At 44.4% G+C, this 17,747-nt stretch overlaps 1 protein-coding gene across 2 annotated transcripts in view; it reads right to left on the bottom strand.

Moving 5' to 3' along the window:
* Positions 1 to 17,747, bottom strand: part of LOC309367264 (uncharacterized protein) — a 279,394-nt gene that overhangs the window by 40,021 nt on the left and 221,626 nt on the right. The window contains exon 7 of one of the 2 annotated variants that reach the window (XR_014166960.1): positions 9,665 to 9,699. The exons of the other annotated variant lie outside the window; for it this stretch is intronic. The gene's annotated coding sequence lies outside the window, so the exon portion shown is untranslated. Of the gene's footprint in view, positions 1 to 9,664; positions 9,700 to 17,747 lie in introns of those variants that run through there. 2 annotated transcript variants of the gene reach the window in all.

Below are 17,747 nucleotides of genomic sequence, written 5' to 3'. Positions count from 1 at the left end.
ATAAATTCTTCCCATCTCCCGCCTACCTCCCTAGGCTTGATGTACAGCTTCTGAACATTCACACAATATAGAGACACGATGTGTGAGCCAAGCAGGGTAACTGAACTTGACAGAGGCAACAGTATATACCAAAGGATCTGTGGGGTCCTGAGTGCATTCAAGGGGGAAACCCACCACCCCATTGCCTTTAAGGTAAAGGTAAAGGGACCCCTGACTATTAGGTCCAGTTGTGGCTGACTCTGGGGTTGCGGCACTCATCTCGCTGTATTGGCCGAGGGAGCCGGCATACAGCTTCCAGGTCATGTGGCCAGCGTGACTAAGCCGTTTCTGGCAAACCAGAGCAGCGCATGGAAATGCCGTTTACCTTCCCACCGGAGCGGTACCTATTTATCTACTTGCACTTTGACGTGTTTTCAAACTGCTAGGTTGGCAGGAGCTGGGACCGAGCAATCCCCGTCGTGGGGATTCGAACCGCTGACCTTCTGATCAGCAAGTCCTAGGCTCTGTGGTTTAACCCACAGCGCCACCCACGTCCCTAACCCATTGACTTTACACTCTGTGTAATCTTAGGTTGTGCTGGCCAGGAGTTATGGGAGTTGTAGTCCACAACATCTGGATGGTACCAGTTTGGATAAGGCACCTATGGGCAAACCCAACCAGCTCTTATCCTCCAATGATACCCCAGATCTCTTACTGTCAATCCAGACAATAAACAGATTTATTGAGACAGAGCAAGTATTTATAACTGTATCTTTCCCAAAAATACCTATGTTACCTTTGGAATATAAATCTTTCTGCCACAGAGTGACACATCAGAAGAAGAAAAACCATTTTCTCTGGCAGGCGGTCATGCAACTCCAAGATGAATATTAAACATGTTGATTTTATCATAGCTGGTTGGAGCGGCAACACTCTCCCGCTTAACAAAACAGACAGAAGTGCAAACTGACACCAATTCCCCTCCCCCCCGAAGCAGTGTCTCTGCGACATCGTAATGTATAGACAACCAATTTTTCACACAAGACAATGTAAATAAGTCCAGCAATATTCATCTTCACAAATAAATCCCACAGAAAACAATGGCTTTCATAGTCCAGCCCTCTTTGTGTGCACTCGGAAATAAGTTTCGTGGAGTCGAGTAAAAGGAACTCCCAGGTTAAATGTGCGTATCACAGTAGCTCACATTTAACTGTACGGGTCAAAAACGTTTAAAAGAAATAAATGGTGTAGTGCGCACCGTAACTAGGTGAATGCCATTTCAGATTTTTTTAGAAAAAATTGCACACACTACAAGGAGGATCTGTTTTCCAGGTGCCATAAATATTTGAAAAGTGCTTCCCTGCTACCCTTTCATTTTGTTACGTGTAGGTTTGGCTCCTCCAGCCGTAGTGGTGCTGAACTCAGAGCCCGAGAGCAACAGCTACAGAAAGCGACAAAGGGTCACTTGTAACAGGTGAGATGCAGCGCTAATCTAAAACTCCTTTTGGAAATCACTGTTATTAGATGGATAACCATGGAAGTTCATAAATAAGGGGCCCTGATTGAAAGTGTTTCCATAGCTGCCACTCATCAGGAAAAGAGGGAGGTTACCTCATTCTCTCCAGCTCCCAAATATCCTTCGGTTAGTTTATACTAACCCAAGAAATTAATTAGCCAATATTCCATGGGAATTAATAACAAAGTCTCCATTTTTCCATCTTACAATTCCTTGGTGGATTTTGGTTTTCGACTTCCTTTAAGCCTGGTTCATTTTGATGTGTGGACAGACATTTCGTGTTTCCAGTGGGTTCGTTTCCACAGGTTCAAATATTCTATGTAGCAGATATTTTCCTGTGTACAAACGCTGTCAGACTTAAAAGGAGCAGTTGATTGATTAAACAGAGGCTTTGGTTGTAACTTAGCTTCAAGCCGACTCTGTTCTGTAGAACGATATGCATATGACGTTTCATATTGAGAATTCTGCATGAGGGATCTAGGATTAAACTACTGTATACTGGCCACACTGTTTTCTAGGTCAACACCACTTTTTGCCTGTAGCTCTAAGGGGAACTGTCGCGCAAAGTTAGCAAGCAAGATTGAATGGCAAGGTCTGTTTCTGGCAAAGGATAGAGAACATTTCAGCTTCAACTCTACATGGGTTCCATAACAGATTAGATGTGATTAAGAATACATTCGTAATAGGGCTGTGATGAAATTTTGTGAGACTCAATTATTGTTGTAAAAGTGCCCTTTTTTGGGTGGGTGGGTGGGTGGGTGTGTGGGAGAGAGAGAGAGAAAGAGAGAGAGAGAGAGAGAGAGAGAGAGAGAGAGAGAGAGAGAGAGAGAGAGAGAGAGAGAACTCACAACATTCTCCTATTTTTCATTATTGCACACATTTCCTGTTCTGACACCCTCAACTCCCATAAACAGCTTGATGAACTACTGCTTTGAGGGTCAGGGAAAATTGAATGCACGCACGCACACACACACACACACAAACAACACACAATTTTTGAGATAAAATACATTAAGAATCAAACTAGCCTACAGAAAAGGAACATTTTTTTAAAAAAAAGCAAAAAGACCTGTAAGTACCATATTTATATCACATATCTCCAGTCATTAGTCCTCATACAGAGAGATAGACTCTCCCATCTCCCACCTTTGACCATTCCCCTAAAAATAGCTCTACCCCAGGCACTGGCGGGGGTTGTTACACTGCTGCCCTGCCCCCAAAACCTTTTATAAATGTTTCCAATACAAAATAATAAAAATACAAAGAGAAATTGAAAAGAGAAAAGAGAGAAAGACCAAACAGAGCGAAGTTGAACAGCTAAAAGGAGGAAAATCCAAGAAAGGAATATGGAGGCAATGTTCTGATGCTGTCCTGCCTTGCCCAACTGTGCTTGGAAATTCCCCTTCCCAGTAGCACTGGGAGACCTTCAGCTCTATGTGTGCAGAGCTACCATACACAACATGGGTTTCATTCAAGGAGGCATTCTATGGGTCAATGGTGAGCAAGGCTCTGCCCTAGCAGTCCTCTGAACCAGTGCTTAGAGGAAAGGTCCCAATGCACATCCAAACACCTCACAAGAAAGGATATGAATTGTTTTCCACACCCTTCCCACCAATTCTCAAAATGCCCCATCCAATTCACCCATCCAATTCATGGCAAGGGAACAGGGGGTTTTTTGGTTGGTTTTTTAACGTCATAACATTTTTATTGTAATGAAAGATTAGTTTTCATCCACATTAACAGTCTGTAGGCTTTTGAAAGTTGTAACTGGCACATATGTGACCAGTGTATACAGTTTAATTGGAGAATCCTCATCTTCATTGCGTTTTCTGGATAAACGCACATGGATATGTAAGGAACATTCCTTACTCCTTTTGCCCAGACAGCCTTGTTCAAGCGGGTGTCAAGTCCCCATCTCCTTCATTGCAAATTTGCAGATCTCCTTGAGAGCACGAAGAGCCCGTTTCTTGAAGCCCACGCCATGGATCCATTTGTGAATGTTTATAGAACTGATGCTTTTGAATTATGGTGCTGGAGGAGACTCTTGAGAGTCCCATGGACTGCAAGAAGATCAAACCTCTCCATTCTGAAGGAAATCAGCCCTGAGTGCTCACTGGAAGGACAGATCATGAAGCTGAGGCTCCAGTACTTTGGCCACCTCATGAGAAGCGAAGACTCCTCACAGCTTTTTCCTTAACACAGCATGGTGACCTTCTGCTGCTGCTGGACTCCCATGAACCTTCACCAGAAAGGCCAATGGTCTGGGATGATGAGAGTTGTAGTCAATGCCAGGAGGGCCACAGCTTCCCCAAACATGACTAAAGGAGAACTGCTAGCTGCCTGAATGTAACCACATCTAGTTGGGTCTTTAGGCTTAGCCAGGAGGGGTACTATTATAGTGCTTCCCATTCAACTGTTGATGGAGCATAATAGCACTTGTTGGCATAACAGCACTTGCTCCACACCAAGGTTTGAACAATGAACCTTCTGCACAAAAAGCATGCGCTCCATCACTGAACTATGGCCCCTCACCACAGGTTAAATCTCTTCTCACCTCTGTGACACTTATCATTGTTTCCTATCTTGTGGTGCACACCATGAAAAACAAGAGATTCAAATCCTAGAACATTTCTGCATATGAGAGTGGGACAACAAGGGATCCAATGCAGTGCAGAGTTTGAGGTGGTAGAGAAAGCCTAGCTGCTTAAAAGGAATGTTTTCTTGGATAGATGCTGCTACTTGAAACGATTTCCCTAGCATCTGCAAAAAGACAAGAGGAGAGCTTTGCCCCAGTGTAATAGTGTAGGCCCCGTGCTGTACATTGCAGGACAACAGATATATTAGCCAAGTGGTTAGACTTTCTGCACCGTGCTGTGAGCTATAAAATGCATAGCAGACAGAAACAGCAGTCACCTATTTTTCTACATTTCTCGTACAGCCAACTTTTAGTCTTTCTGTTAAAGGCTGCCAGTTTTAATAAGAACTTGACCAAGACCACAGTCATAGAAATGGGTTCTGTTTCATAATGGGAATTCAGGACTGTGATCACAATTAAATCAAATCCAGAGTATCACTTCTTTAGAAGCAGAAAGAATGAACTGAAAACTGCTTAAGAAAATAAGAAGAATCCTGCCGGACCAGATCAAACGCTATCGAGTCCTTCCCACAGTGGCCAAGCAGATGCCCAAGGAAAAGCTTAAAAGCTGAACAAGAGATTTTATGGTATATTTAAGAGTAGACGTCTGTCTAAAGTTGTGGAAGGACATTAAGCCACAAATGTCCCATAAGCCACCACGTGTTCCATTAAAACAGGCTACAGTGAAATTAAGGGAACTATGAATGGGATATGAAGACATTTTGCTTTCTTGGTCTCCATAATCACTGCAGATGGTGACAGCAGTCACAAAATTAAAAGATGCCTGCTTCTTGGGAGGAAAGCAATGACAAACCTAGACAGCATCTTACAAAGCAGAGACATCACCTTGCCAACAAAGGTCTGTATAGTTAAAGCTATGGTTTTCCCAGTAGTGATGTATGGAAGTGAGAGCTGGACCATTAAAGAAGGCTGCTCGCCGAAGAATTGATGCTTTTGAATTATGGTGCTGGAGGAGACTCTTGAGAGTCCCATGGACTGCAAGAAGATCAAACCTCTCCATTCTGAAGGAAATCAGCCCTGAGTGCTCACTGGAAGGACAGATCCTGAAGCTGAGGCTCCAATACTTTGGCCACCTCATGAGAAGAGAAGACTCCCTGGAAAAGACCCTGATGCTGGGAAAGATGGAGGGCACAAGGAAAAGGGGACAACAGAGGACGAGATGGTTGGACAGTGTTCTCGAAGATACAAACGTGAGTTTGACCAAACTGCGGGAGGCAGCGAAAGACAGGAGGGCCCGGCGTGCTCTGGTCCATAGGGTCACGAAGAGTCGGACATGACTTAACGACTAAACAACAACATGAAGGGGCACAGAAGTAGATGACATTGCATTTCTCTCAATCGTGCTCACTCAAAAGTAGTGCCGGCTTAACGTATAAGCTAAACAAGCTATAGCTTAGGGCCCCACTCTCTTGGGGCCCTGAAAAAAAAATTAAAGGAAAAAAACCTGGATGTACATTTCTAAAATATAATACAATTACTTTGATAAAATACATACTTTGTTATGTGCAAATGGCTTTAGATACCTATTAGGTCCATAAATTAACATATAGCATACATTCAACAGAAAACAGTGACAATTTGTTGTTGACAAAGGACAGCTGGACACATAAAGGGCCCCATTACCTTCAGTAGCTTAGGGCTTCATCAAACCTAAATCCAACCCTGCTCAAAAGGATGCCATGACATCTCACTGGAGAACAGGTTTGATTTGCTCTGGGATAGGAGAAGGTACTGTAAATGGTATTGCAACTCTTATACATAACACGTGCAATAGCTAAAATTAGCACAGTGTGAACGGAAAACAGGTACTGCACCTGTTTACATCTGTAGCAATGTAAAATTCAAAATCGTGCTATTTCAAAACCTAGCATCTTTTCTGGTATACGTCCAACTAAGATCCATTGGTAAACAAAAGTCAGGCATGAACTCTAGATATCTAACCATCCTCTTCCACTGAAACTTCTTGAAGGAACTGCACAGCTTCCATTTGACAATGTGGATGAATAATGAGGATTCTGTTCTGCCAAATTACACCGGGCACTAGCTCCTAATGCAAGAAAGACTTCCATCTCTTGTCCTTGACCAAAGTACCTCTGGTGCCTTCTGAGAAAGCTCAGTAAAAAGGAGACTAAGATGATACTTGCTTACATAATAAACCAGAGGCCCAATCTCTGGCCACCAAACTCCATGACTATAAGTAACGCCAAGTGTGAACCTACAAATGGCTAGCAATACTGCCCCTCCTCTGTTCTTCAGAAGGTACAAATAGCAGCTGCCTGTTTCCTGCAAGCAGCCATTCCCTGCACAATTCTCAGAAAATAGTTCTGCTAATGACATCTGCAGTGTCGTTCACGCTTTTAACAGCTGAGCTTGTATTCCTTTTTATCCTTCTTTCCTTTCCACGAGATTTGTCATTCAGCCATAAAGGATCTTCTGGGCTGAAAAGCTGCTGTCCAAGCGCCCTACCCAAGTACAATATTTTTAACAGAATTTGGAAACAATTGGTTTGGCCAATTCATCTGAAGCTTAGCAAAAATAAATAGCTCAATGTCAAATGCTATTTTATGCTCTTATAGCTTAAGAATAAAAAACACAAACCCAAGTTATTTAGGTTCTTTGTTATCCCGCCATAATTTTATCTAAAACAATTTGCTGATTCCTAATAACAAACTTCTGCAAAGTTACACTATCACTTGGTGTAAAAACAGCAACATAGTCTGTGAGCCAAATCTTCTGCTACTATTAATCAACTTAATATACATCAGCTGGAGGAGTGTTGTATTATAGTTGAGATCAAGAAGGTCCATTGCGTAAGGGAAAGGCACATCTGCTCATACACAGTTCTTCCATCCATTTTCATTACAGTGGTACCTCAGGTTAAGTACTTAATTCGTTCTGGAGGTCCGTTCTTAACCTGAAACTGTTCTTAACCTGAAGCACCACTTTAGCTAATGGGGCCTCCTGCTGCTGCCGCGCTGCCAGAGCACGATTTCTGTTCTCATCCTGAAGCAAAGTTCTTAACCTGAAGCACTATTTCTGGGTTAGCGGAGTCTGTAACCTGAAGCGTATGTAACCTGAAGCGTATGTAACCTGAGGTACCACTGTAGTTGCTTTCTAGAATGACCTGCTGTACTACATCCCATTTCAGGGATGGGGAATATTTCAGCCCAGAGGACAGACCCACTTTCACAGGCGAGCATGGCTGCTCAACTGTCATCCACCTGGCATTGCTATGACAGTCAGTGACTCCCTTTTTTTCTTTTCAACTCAAGACACACAGCAATGGAAGATCACAGTCAACTGAAGTTGAGAAGGACACCTCAATCATCTGGAGGTACCTCCATCCCCCAGGGAAGGCTTTTCAGGAGGTACAAGAAACTGCAGTGACGTCAGATGGTGAGGAAAGCCTAGTGTGATTTCTGCTAGCCTGTTCCTGGATCCAGGAACCAGGATTCCTGTTTCAGATAGAAACCCCCAATATAGAGAAAGCTACTACAGGCTGGACATGCTCAGTAACAAATGATTAGTAGTTGGCACCAGTTGTCTCAATAGTCTGGAAAGTTTTCTTCCCTCTTCCACAGATACACACTCTACTACACATAACCTTGCCGCAGTCCTACCCTTCATTCTACCCATGTTTTGCAGAGCTAGGGGACTCCACTGTGCTGGATGAAATATGCTTAGATGATCAAGTGATGGTGTCTGGGGAAAAGTGAGACATGGACACCTCTGTCCCAACGCACAAATCAGTCCACCAGAAACGCAGAGCTGAGTGAAAATGCCCCCCCCCACAAAAATTTACTACCCCAAAATACATAGGTAACTTCTTTGGGGGAGAGGGATTTCACTGTTTTTTTCAGGGGCAGGGAGCATTCTTCAAAAGGTCTGGGGGCTTTACTATGGTTCTTTACAAGAAGAACATTGACATTTATTACCATCAGCTGCAACAGCAAAGCTACTTTTGGTGGCCTTTCCCCAAGCTCACCTCAAATGACCTGAAATGATGTCCAGGGCTTTCTGGTGAGAAATGGTGGCTTTCAAGAGGACCTTCCGTCCTGATCCCCAAGCAGTGCTAAATATAGGCACTCCATAAAATAACATAAAAAAGAGTGTCACATTGCTACTGCCAGCAATGATAAGCCCTGCCAAACTTTTCGAAGAATTTTTGCATGCTCAATTCTGGCCTAGAAGTTCTTACTTCATTCAGCTTGGATGCCAGGAAGCCTGGTGGTAGCGTCAGCACCCAACATCACAACTGAGAGCAGGAGGTTAAAGAAATTGGAGAAAATTTGTTCTGCATCACTAAGACAGGAATTTAATCAACCAATGGAGGATTTACCTTCTAAGGTGGGCACTTTCCAACCAACTTCACCCCTCCCCATGCCCCTGGAGACCTCCCCTTGCGGTAGTGAACAATGATGTCCAACCATGTAGGTCTCTACATGTGCTGTCCGAATGCTCAGGGTACTATAATGAAATAAAATTGCAAAAAGGAGCAAACTGGTATAGGTAATGAGCCATGGTCTGCTAGTGAGGTAGCCCAAACATAGTAGGCTCAATCAAATTTACATGAATGAGCTCCGGTTGCCCCGGACTATTTCCAGAAGCATTGAAACATCTCAACCTGCTTTGTATTATGTTCTAGAACATTGGGGAGCACCTGTCAATCACTGTAGCTTGTTTGATGGAGTAATGAGCTAGATCAGGGTGGTCCGATTTTTTATACAGAGTGAGTACTTCAAAACAAAACCTGTGGCCTGTACGCTACCTTGTCGTGTGGGCTGGAGGGGATGGGGAAGAAAGGCCAAAATTTGACGCTCCCCCTCCCCAAGCCCTCAACCATCTCCTTCCCAATGCTGGGAAACTGCAAATTAGGATTTGGGAAAGAGGGAGGACTCTAGAACCCTGTCAGAGCCCTCATTCCTCCATCCCAAAGCCCAGTGCCTCACTCACTCAGCTTTGGGATGGCAATTCCAGGGCTAGGGGGCATCAAATGTTGTTGCTGGGCCCTACCAAAAAGGCCTTGAGGGCTGCATGCAACTCTCAGGCAATGCACTGGACCACCCTGAGCTAGATGTTTAAGACAACTTATTGCTCCTATGAGAGCTGCTACAGAACTGTCCTTCTACAACCTTTTTGCAGAAGAGCACCAGCAGTTATTTTCTTCTCATAGTTCTTTGGACCCAACCTACTGAATGCTGATGTGCTTCTAACTTGTATTCTCTCCATTCATGGAACAAGATCTCTTATGAAGAGGATTTGTCTTTCTTTAGTAGATTCTGAAAGTGCGGATACACTGTTCCACGAGAGCAGATTTTCCCAATTTGCACAGCTTTTGTGGAATTGCACCACACACAAACACACACCATGGGAAATTCAACGGGTTTTGAGAGGGAGGTGCAAGCCCAAAGGTCTCTGCTGAGCTGAAGAATTTGACAAAAATATGCAAATTTCAAGGAGAGATTTGGAAAAAGAAGAAAGTCATGATGTGTGCAGGTCTTCCGGGACTGGTGGTTTCAGGCATGAGGGGCAGCAAAGGAAAAATGATCTGCAGAGCAGGAGATTATTAGTCAGAGGAGTGAAATGACAGGCGTGTGGTGAAATTTTTCGTAGGGGAACAATTAGGGATAGAGGCACCCGCTTGTGAGGGCACAACATCCTGACATTGTGCAAGTGAGCATCGCACCTCCCTCCCTAAGCCAGGATGAAGCTTCATGGGTTTGGGGAGGTGGCGTCAGGGGAACATTTAGGAGACCAGCCCAGTTCCCCTAGTCCACTGACTGCACACCACTGAGCAGGGATATAATGAGAAACAGGGATACAAAAGAGCAGCGGCGTAGCGTGGGTTGTCAGCACCCGGGGCAAGGCAAGTAATTTGCACCCCCTAATCCTTAACCTGCCGCTGCTGCCAGCTTCTTCTTGCTGGTCTGGTGTGGTTCTCTCCCGTGCTCAGCGCTGTGCTGGGCGGCCGCTGCACTGTCCCTCCCCCAGATAGTCCCTCGCTCTCTCTCCGCACCGCACGCCTGGCACCCACCCCCTCCACAGTGGGCGGCGACCCAGCGGCTCGGATCGGATTCGCACAGCCAGCACTGCAGTGAGAGAGAGTGAGTGAGCCAGGTAGGGGCAGAGAGCTGTGAGTGCGAGCGCCCCCCCCCAGATGTTGCGCCCGGTGCGGCCGGCCCCCCTGCACCCCCCACGCTACACCACTGCAAAAGAGAATGGGGATTGCTAAAGGAAGGACAATGAGTTTGTGCTGGACATGGACTGGAAAAGGAAGTTAAGGAGGGCAACTGAGGAGGGGCCTCACACGGTCTGAATGAGGGTAAGTAAATGGTCATTGAGCCCTCAGACAGAAGTGACAGACCTGAGGTGTGACCAAGGGAAGGTACATCCTTCTCCACCCCTATGTGACTATGGAGAATGAGTCAGAAACTGGAATGCAGACAGAAGCAGGAAATCAACCCACAGAATCCACAACTATGTAAAGAACACAGGTTCTTGGGGAGCTGTAGGCGAGGTTGGGGAGGAAAGCACACACAGAGAAGCAAGTGAGATGGCCACAAAGCTACAGAACTGGGCCTTGTAGCTCACAGTCTGAAGTCAGAACATGGGGCACAACTGATCTACTTGACGAAAGATCAGAAACAAATGAATAGGGGTAAACATGTTTCATGCCCCTTATATGGTTAAAAATCTCCTTGCAATTACCAGCTTCACATTTTGAAGTACTGTTGGTAAAATATTTTGTAGCTCAGAATGTGGAAACAGTATTTGGGAGGTGGGGAGGGGATATCGCTCCTGTGCTGTCTTGGCCCAACCCTTCTCTTTACCAAAATACACATGGATTTTTTTATATATATTTTTTTAAAAAATCAATGTAGTTGAGTCAAAGCCATCATGTGTGAACCTAGCAAGATGTGCTATAAATGTTTCCCTAGTATTCTCAAAGGAGCCCTTTCAACTTGGACTTCAGAGCAGGTAGACTTCCCAGAAAATATCGCAGTGAATGATTTTTTACATCACGGGGTCTCCACCTTCCTCCCCACTGCCTTCCTGTATTTTCTCCCCTTTTGAAGTAGAACAGTACCCTTTTTCAAAGCAGATTTGTGATGAAAATGAAGGGGGCTGTCAAATTCTGCCAAAAGGGATTTCTCTGCTTAAATTTCTGCTTACATTATTGACTCAAGTAAATTATCTTTTCATTAAATGCTTCCCCCCTCTTCTCTGCCTCCCCCCCCCCTGGAACTGCTGCTGATAAATTACGCAATATTCCCAGGCTCCAGCCATGGACTGAGCTTCTACATTTCTCTTCGCTCAAGGGATAAGGGATGCCAAGGAAAACTGACTTCCCGATGAAACAAAAATGGCATCACCAATGAAATAAAAGTGGTTTGGAGAGCCCTAGCTTCATTGAACAATCATGGCACACTATCATGCATACAGTGGTGGGAAACCTCAAATGTGGACCTCTAGTCCTCTAGGTGTGGCCCTTGAAGCTCTCTCCCGGCCACACCTCTCGCTGTCCCTGCTTCGTATTCTCAAGCATTTCTGCTTGGCTAAACCAGTGGCGTAGCGTGGGTTGTCAGCACCCGAGGCAAGGCAAGTAATTTGCACCCTCTAACCCGTGGATTTGTGCCCCCTAACCCATGGATTTACGCCCCCTAACCCTAACCCCTAGATGTTGCGCCCGGTGCGGCCGGCCCCCCCTGCACCCCCCACGCTACGCCACTGGGCTAAACGCAGAACTCTTGCTGGCCTGGACGGAGGATACCTTGTGGTGTGGATGACTATGTAAAAACTAGCCTGCTCAGTAAAAGGTAAAATTTGCATTTATTGCTCCACCCACTTTTGCCTCTGGCTGCACCCACCAATGGCATACAGTCCTGAGATCAGTGGTATAGTGTAGGGAGGGCGCAAAATTGTTAGGGGGCACAAAATTTCAACACCTGGTGCTGCCTCAATACAGTTGTGTTGCTGGGCTCTGTTGAAAATAGCTACTCCTCTCACCACCACCCTCTGTGCAGCCTCGGGCACTGGCAACCTAGGCTATACCACTGCCTGGGATAACTGCCCAGAAGGAATGTGGCCTTTGGGCTGAAAAAGTATACATTGGAAGGGGAACCTAACAACAAACTCAGCTGCTGATTTATGATGGCAGTGTAGCCAAGGTGGGAAACAATAGAGTGGTATCACCATGGTTGGGGAAAACCCAAAGTTGGCAGAAGTGTGTGTGTGTGGGGGGGGAAATCTTCACAAGAAAACCAAAGGAGGCAAAACAACAACACCCACAAAACACAAAAAGCCGGATGAAGACTGAGCATGGTCAGTGGCCACAGAACGTGAGTGCATCATGTGCCATCACTATCAGAAAAGCCAACAAACCATGGTTTGGACATTGCTCAGTCCTCAGAGGTTACTTTGCAACTGGGAAGGTGGGGAGAAGGGGAAACAGTCCATTGTTTGCTTGTATTATCTGGAAAGCAAACTATCATTAACGTAACCCATGGTTTGGTGCCATGCCTGAATTAATTCACTATTACGATTACCTAATAATTCACCCCTCCAGTGTGAAATCCACTGATCTCTCAAGTGACGCATCCCACCGAAACTGGCATAGTATTCACAATCAGTTGGGATAGTGAGAACATATTTATGCCTGTTGAATCACTAAAACACATTGGAGAAGACCATGGGATGGAAACCATATGTTGAACTCTGCAGCTTAGCCTAGCTCCTTTCCTTAGTCTACAGTAGATGAAGCAGAGTCTGCACTTGATAAGTTCCCTCTGTCTGCAGCCCACTGGAAAAAGCGTGATGGAAGCAGGATACCCTAGGCATAGGTTTCCCTGCTCTTCAGATCTCCTCTGAGTGGCTATCGCAGGATTTGCAGGGTGTCGACAATTTGTTACAGGTATAGGGAATCAAAACCTTTCCATCTCTCCTTACTGCCAAAAGAAGGATGTAGTGGAAACTCTTTATTCCCACTGCAGAGACCCGAGTACAGGAAGGAATGATCTGGTCCTTAGTCATTTCATAGGTATACATTGCAGTACACAACTAGTCCTTTATGCGAACTCAATGAAGTAGTAGCTGTTTTAAATCTAAAACAAAATATAAGCGAGTTTGATTGTGGTTTGAAAAGAAAACTGAAAGGAACCTATTGGAAAGAAAACAGATCTTGTACTGAATGGAGTCCTGTGCGGGATTAACACACAGTTTGTGATTCTGACTGCATACTAACTGCTTTGTTAGCTGGCAAGTGTGAAGCCCTGAAGAGTTTTGTTATTTCATTGTATGGTTTTCATGGTGTAAATTGACCTGGCTGAGCTAGCTTCAAAGAACCGTAAGGATGGATCAAATAGTTCTATCAAAACTCTCCCCCCCTTTTCTTTATAAGCAAAAGAATGAAATAAGAGTTTCGTTACCATGAACACTTGAGGCTTAATAGGAAAAATATAAGATTCCCATATTCCAGGTCATTCATACACACACACACACACACACAGAGAGAGAGAGAGAGAGAGAGAGAGAGAGAGAGAGAGAGAGAGAGTGGTACCTCAGGTTAAGAACTTAATTCGTTCCGGAGGTCCGTTCTTAACCTGAAACTGTTCTTAACCTGAAGCACCACTTTAGCTAATGGGGCCTCCTGCTGCCGCCGCACCGCCAGAGCATGATTTCTGTTCTCATCCTGAAGCACAGTTCTTAACCCGAGGTACTAATTCTGGGTTAGTGGAGTCTGTAACCTGAAGCGTATGTAACCTGAAGTGTATGTAACTCGAGGTACCACTGTGTATATATATACCAGTATTCACATGCAAATAACACACACACACACACACACACACACACACGCCACATGACTGTTAAGTTGGGCAAGGAGAAAAAATGTGAAGGCTGAGCTTTGAAAACTGAAGTGAGGCTTTTAGTCTCAAACTACATATAATTCTGAGTTCCATGGCTTCCCTGCTTTACATTTTAAAAGGCAAAATCAATCTGGGCAGAGTGGAAATCAGGGAAAGGAAAAAATGACACTGCTTAACCTGGTCATTTTCCAGATCAAAAGCACCTTCCACTTTGCTCTTTTTTTTTAATCAGTGGGAAGAAAACACAGAGATTTTATGTCCTTCCCCAGGCATGTGAAAAACCAGCAGGGTGATTTTAGCTGATAAATTTTCAAGAGCCAAAGGATAAAACAGTGTAAGTCCCTACACCCCCCCCCCCCCGGCCAGTCCAATTTTGACTTTTAAAGTCTCTCCACTTGAGTTTGACCTGTTGGTTGAAAAATGCTGCCATGCGTATTTATGCTTTGCTAATGCTTATCAATTTTTTAAAGAGTTTATCAATATGAATGCAAGGTACCTTGAGCTGCGGTACATGCAGTGGTACCTCGGGTTATATATGCTTAAGGTTACAGACTCCACTAATCCAGAAATAGTGCTTCAGGTTAAGAACTTTGCTTCAGGATGAGAACAGAAATCGTGCTCTGGCAGCGTGGCAGCAGCAGGAGGCCCCATTAGCTAAAGTGGTGCTTCAGGTTAAGAACAGTTTCAGGTTAAGAACGGACCTCCGGAACGAATTAAGTACTTAACCTGAGGTACCACTGTAATGAAAATGGATTGAAGAACCGTGTATGAGCAGATGTGCCTTCCCCTTATGCAAGGGACCTTCTTGATCTCAACTATAATACAACACTCCTCCAGCTGATGTATATTAAGTTGATTAATAGTAGCAGAAGATTTGGCTCACAGATTATGTTGCTGTTTTTACACCAAGTGATAGTGTAACTTTGCAGAAGTTTGTTATTAGGAATCAGCAAATTGTTTTAGATAAAATTATGGCGGGATAACAAAGAACCTAAATAACTTGGGTTTGTGTTTTTTATTCTTAAGCTATAAGAGCATAAAATAGCATTTGACATTGAACTGTTTATTTTTGCTAAGCTTCAGATGAATTGGCCAAACCAATTGTTTCCAGATGGGCAGGGTATAAATAATAAATTATTATTATATTATTATTATTAAGGATGCCATTGTGACTCAGAGCCATTGATAGCCTCGCATTCCATTCCCATTATTCCCTCAGAATCCCTGAACCTAGAACTTTCTTGAGGCCTTCAACTGAATTTGTTGCATTTTAGCTATCCTAATCAGCAGTGAGTGAGCTCCCCTTGCTCAGTCCCTGCTCCTGCCAACCTAGCAGTTCGAAAGCACGTCAATGTGCAAGTAGATAAATAGGTACCGCTCTGGCGGGAAGATAAACGCCGTTCCCGTGCACTGCTCTGGTTCGCTGGAAGCGGCTTATTCATGCTGGCCACATGACCCGGAAGCTGTACGCCAGCTCCCTCAGCCAATAAAGCGAGATGAGCATTGCAACCCCAGAGTCGGTCACGACTGGACCTAATGGTCAGGGGTCCCTTTACCTTTTTAATCAGCAGTGCAACTAAGCAACGTTAAACCCTAGACTTCATGGTCTTATGAGAGGGCCCTTTTAGATGGCCACGAGCAGTACTCACACCCCAAGAAAAATAGGAACTGAAACTCCCCCTGAAGTTGTTACAGTAAGTTGCTGGGCAACTTGGGGTGGCCCTGAACAGATTCTGGTGCCCCTGGAGCAATAGATATAGGCAGTGCATTTTTTAATGGGGGGGGGACACAGGGGTACCCATACCACTAAACATTTTGTACATCTAAGTTTGGCCTCATTCAATATGAGTAGGAAAATGAGAGTAGCCCTAAACATTTTTTTAAGAAAGAAAAGCACTGGATATAGGACACAATATAGATTTTAATCTCTGGAAGAAACTTTGGAAAAGCAACTTGAAATTTACAACATGTTATTCTTTGAAGGAGAACTATCTGAAAATGATATACAGATGGTACATAACTCCGAGAAGGCTTCCTAAGATTTACAAGACAGAATCAGGCAAGTGCTGGAAGTGTAATGAGGTGAAGGGAACGTTCTTTCATGTGTGGTGGACATGTAAAAAAGTAAAGGAGTATTGGGAAATGATTTATAATGAATTGAAAAAAATGTTTAAAATCAACCCCCCCCCAAAAAAAACCCCAGTGTCCTTTCCACTGGGGATAACTCAGAATGAAATTCCCAGGTGTCAGAAAAGGTTATTTATGTATGCAACAACTGCGGCCTGTGTTTTGTTAGCCCCAAAATGGAAAACGAGCGAGGTCAAATATAGAAGATTGGCAACTTAAATTGACAGAATATGTGCAACTTGCAAACTTAACATATAGAATAAGAGAACAAGAAGAACGTACTGTATGTTTAAAGAAGATTGGAAAACGCTTATTGAGTAAATGGAAAATAACTGTACAGCTTAAAAACGCTGGCAGTATTAAGATAAATTCATCAGTGCAAATAATTTTTGATGGATGTAATAATGGAAAACCGATTGCTATAGTTTTACAAAAATATGCAGGGACAGAAATATGCAAAATGAACTATGGAAAGAGAAGAAGGGAATCGCTGATATTTTAAGTATGAAAAAGGTTTATCTGAAATTGTAAAACAGAACATTTAATTTTAAAATTATATATATAAGATGCTGGTGCCCCTGGTTCTGGTGCAGGTCAAATAAATGCCTCCCTCATTCTCTTAGATTCAGGCAGATGGCTAGGGCAGCTGGGAAGGGGCCTCATGCAAACACACATGCATGCAATGGTAGAAGCCTGGTTGGAAAACTTAAAGCTCTCTGCCACTACAGTGGTACCTCGGGTTAAGTACTTAATTCGTTCCAGAGGTCCGTTCTTAACCTGAAACTGTTCTTAACCTGAAGCACCACTTTAGCTAATGTTGCCTCCTGCTGCCACGCTGCCGGAGCATGATTTTTGTTCTCATCCTGAAGCAAAGTTCTTAACTTGAAGCACTATTTCTGGATTAGCGGAGTCTGTAACATGAAGCGTATGTAACCTGAAGGATATGTAACCCGAGGTATCACTGTACAGGGGAGATGGATTGAAAGAAATGCAAACTGGCCTCACCCTGTATCTTGACCAATTGCGGCCAGGAGTGGTTAAGAGCTAGATGGAGTCATAGAACTAAAAAAAAAGTGTAGACTCACACACACTGGTGTTGTAGTCCTGTACTACCAGCCACAGGAGAGATCAGTGGAGGGAGAAGCCAGCCAACCTGCTGAGTCTCAGCGAGGTACTTGCCTGGAGGCAGAGTCCGTATACAAGGTCCAGTCCAGTCCTAAGATCAGGAGTATCTCAGTGCATGTAGTCAGACACTCTGGGGGGTCAAGAAAGCCGAGGGTTTGAAGGTCATGAGAAGCAAGAAGCAGCAAGGTCTGCTCAGGAATGATGAATGTTGTTTCCTTCAACTGATTGAGGCTGGAAACCCTGCTTACGAAACCTGGAGCCAGGTGGTTCTCATCAGGAGCAAGAAGGCTGATCAGCAGCAGGTGGAGTAACTTCACCTTCAGGCTGCTGCTCAGCAGGTGAAGCTGACTCCTGGCCCATGACAGCTGGCCAGTTTTGACTTGAAATGTTCACTTTGGGCTTCTCAGTAGTATGTAAAGGCAAGAAGTATTGGGGAGGAGTGCCAGCCTGCAATGGCAGCCACCTGAGAGGGGCTGGAACT

Source organism: Podarcis melisellensis (genome assembly GCF_964234715.1).
Source record: "Podarcis melisellensis genome assembly, chromosome: 3".
Taxonomy (NCBI): Eukaryota; Metazoa; Chordata; class Lepidosauria; order Squamata; family Lacertidae; genus Podarcis; species Podarcis melisellensis.
This window is presented reverse-complemented; position numbering and strand designations above follow the sequence as displayed.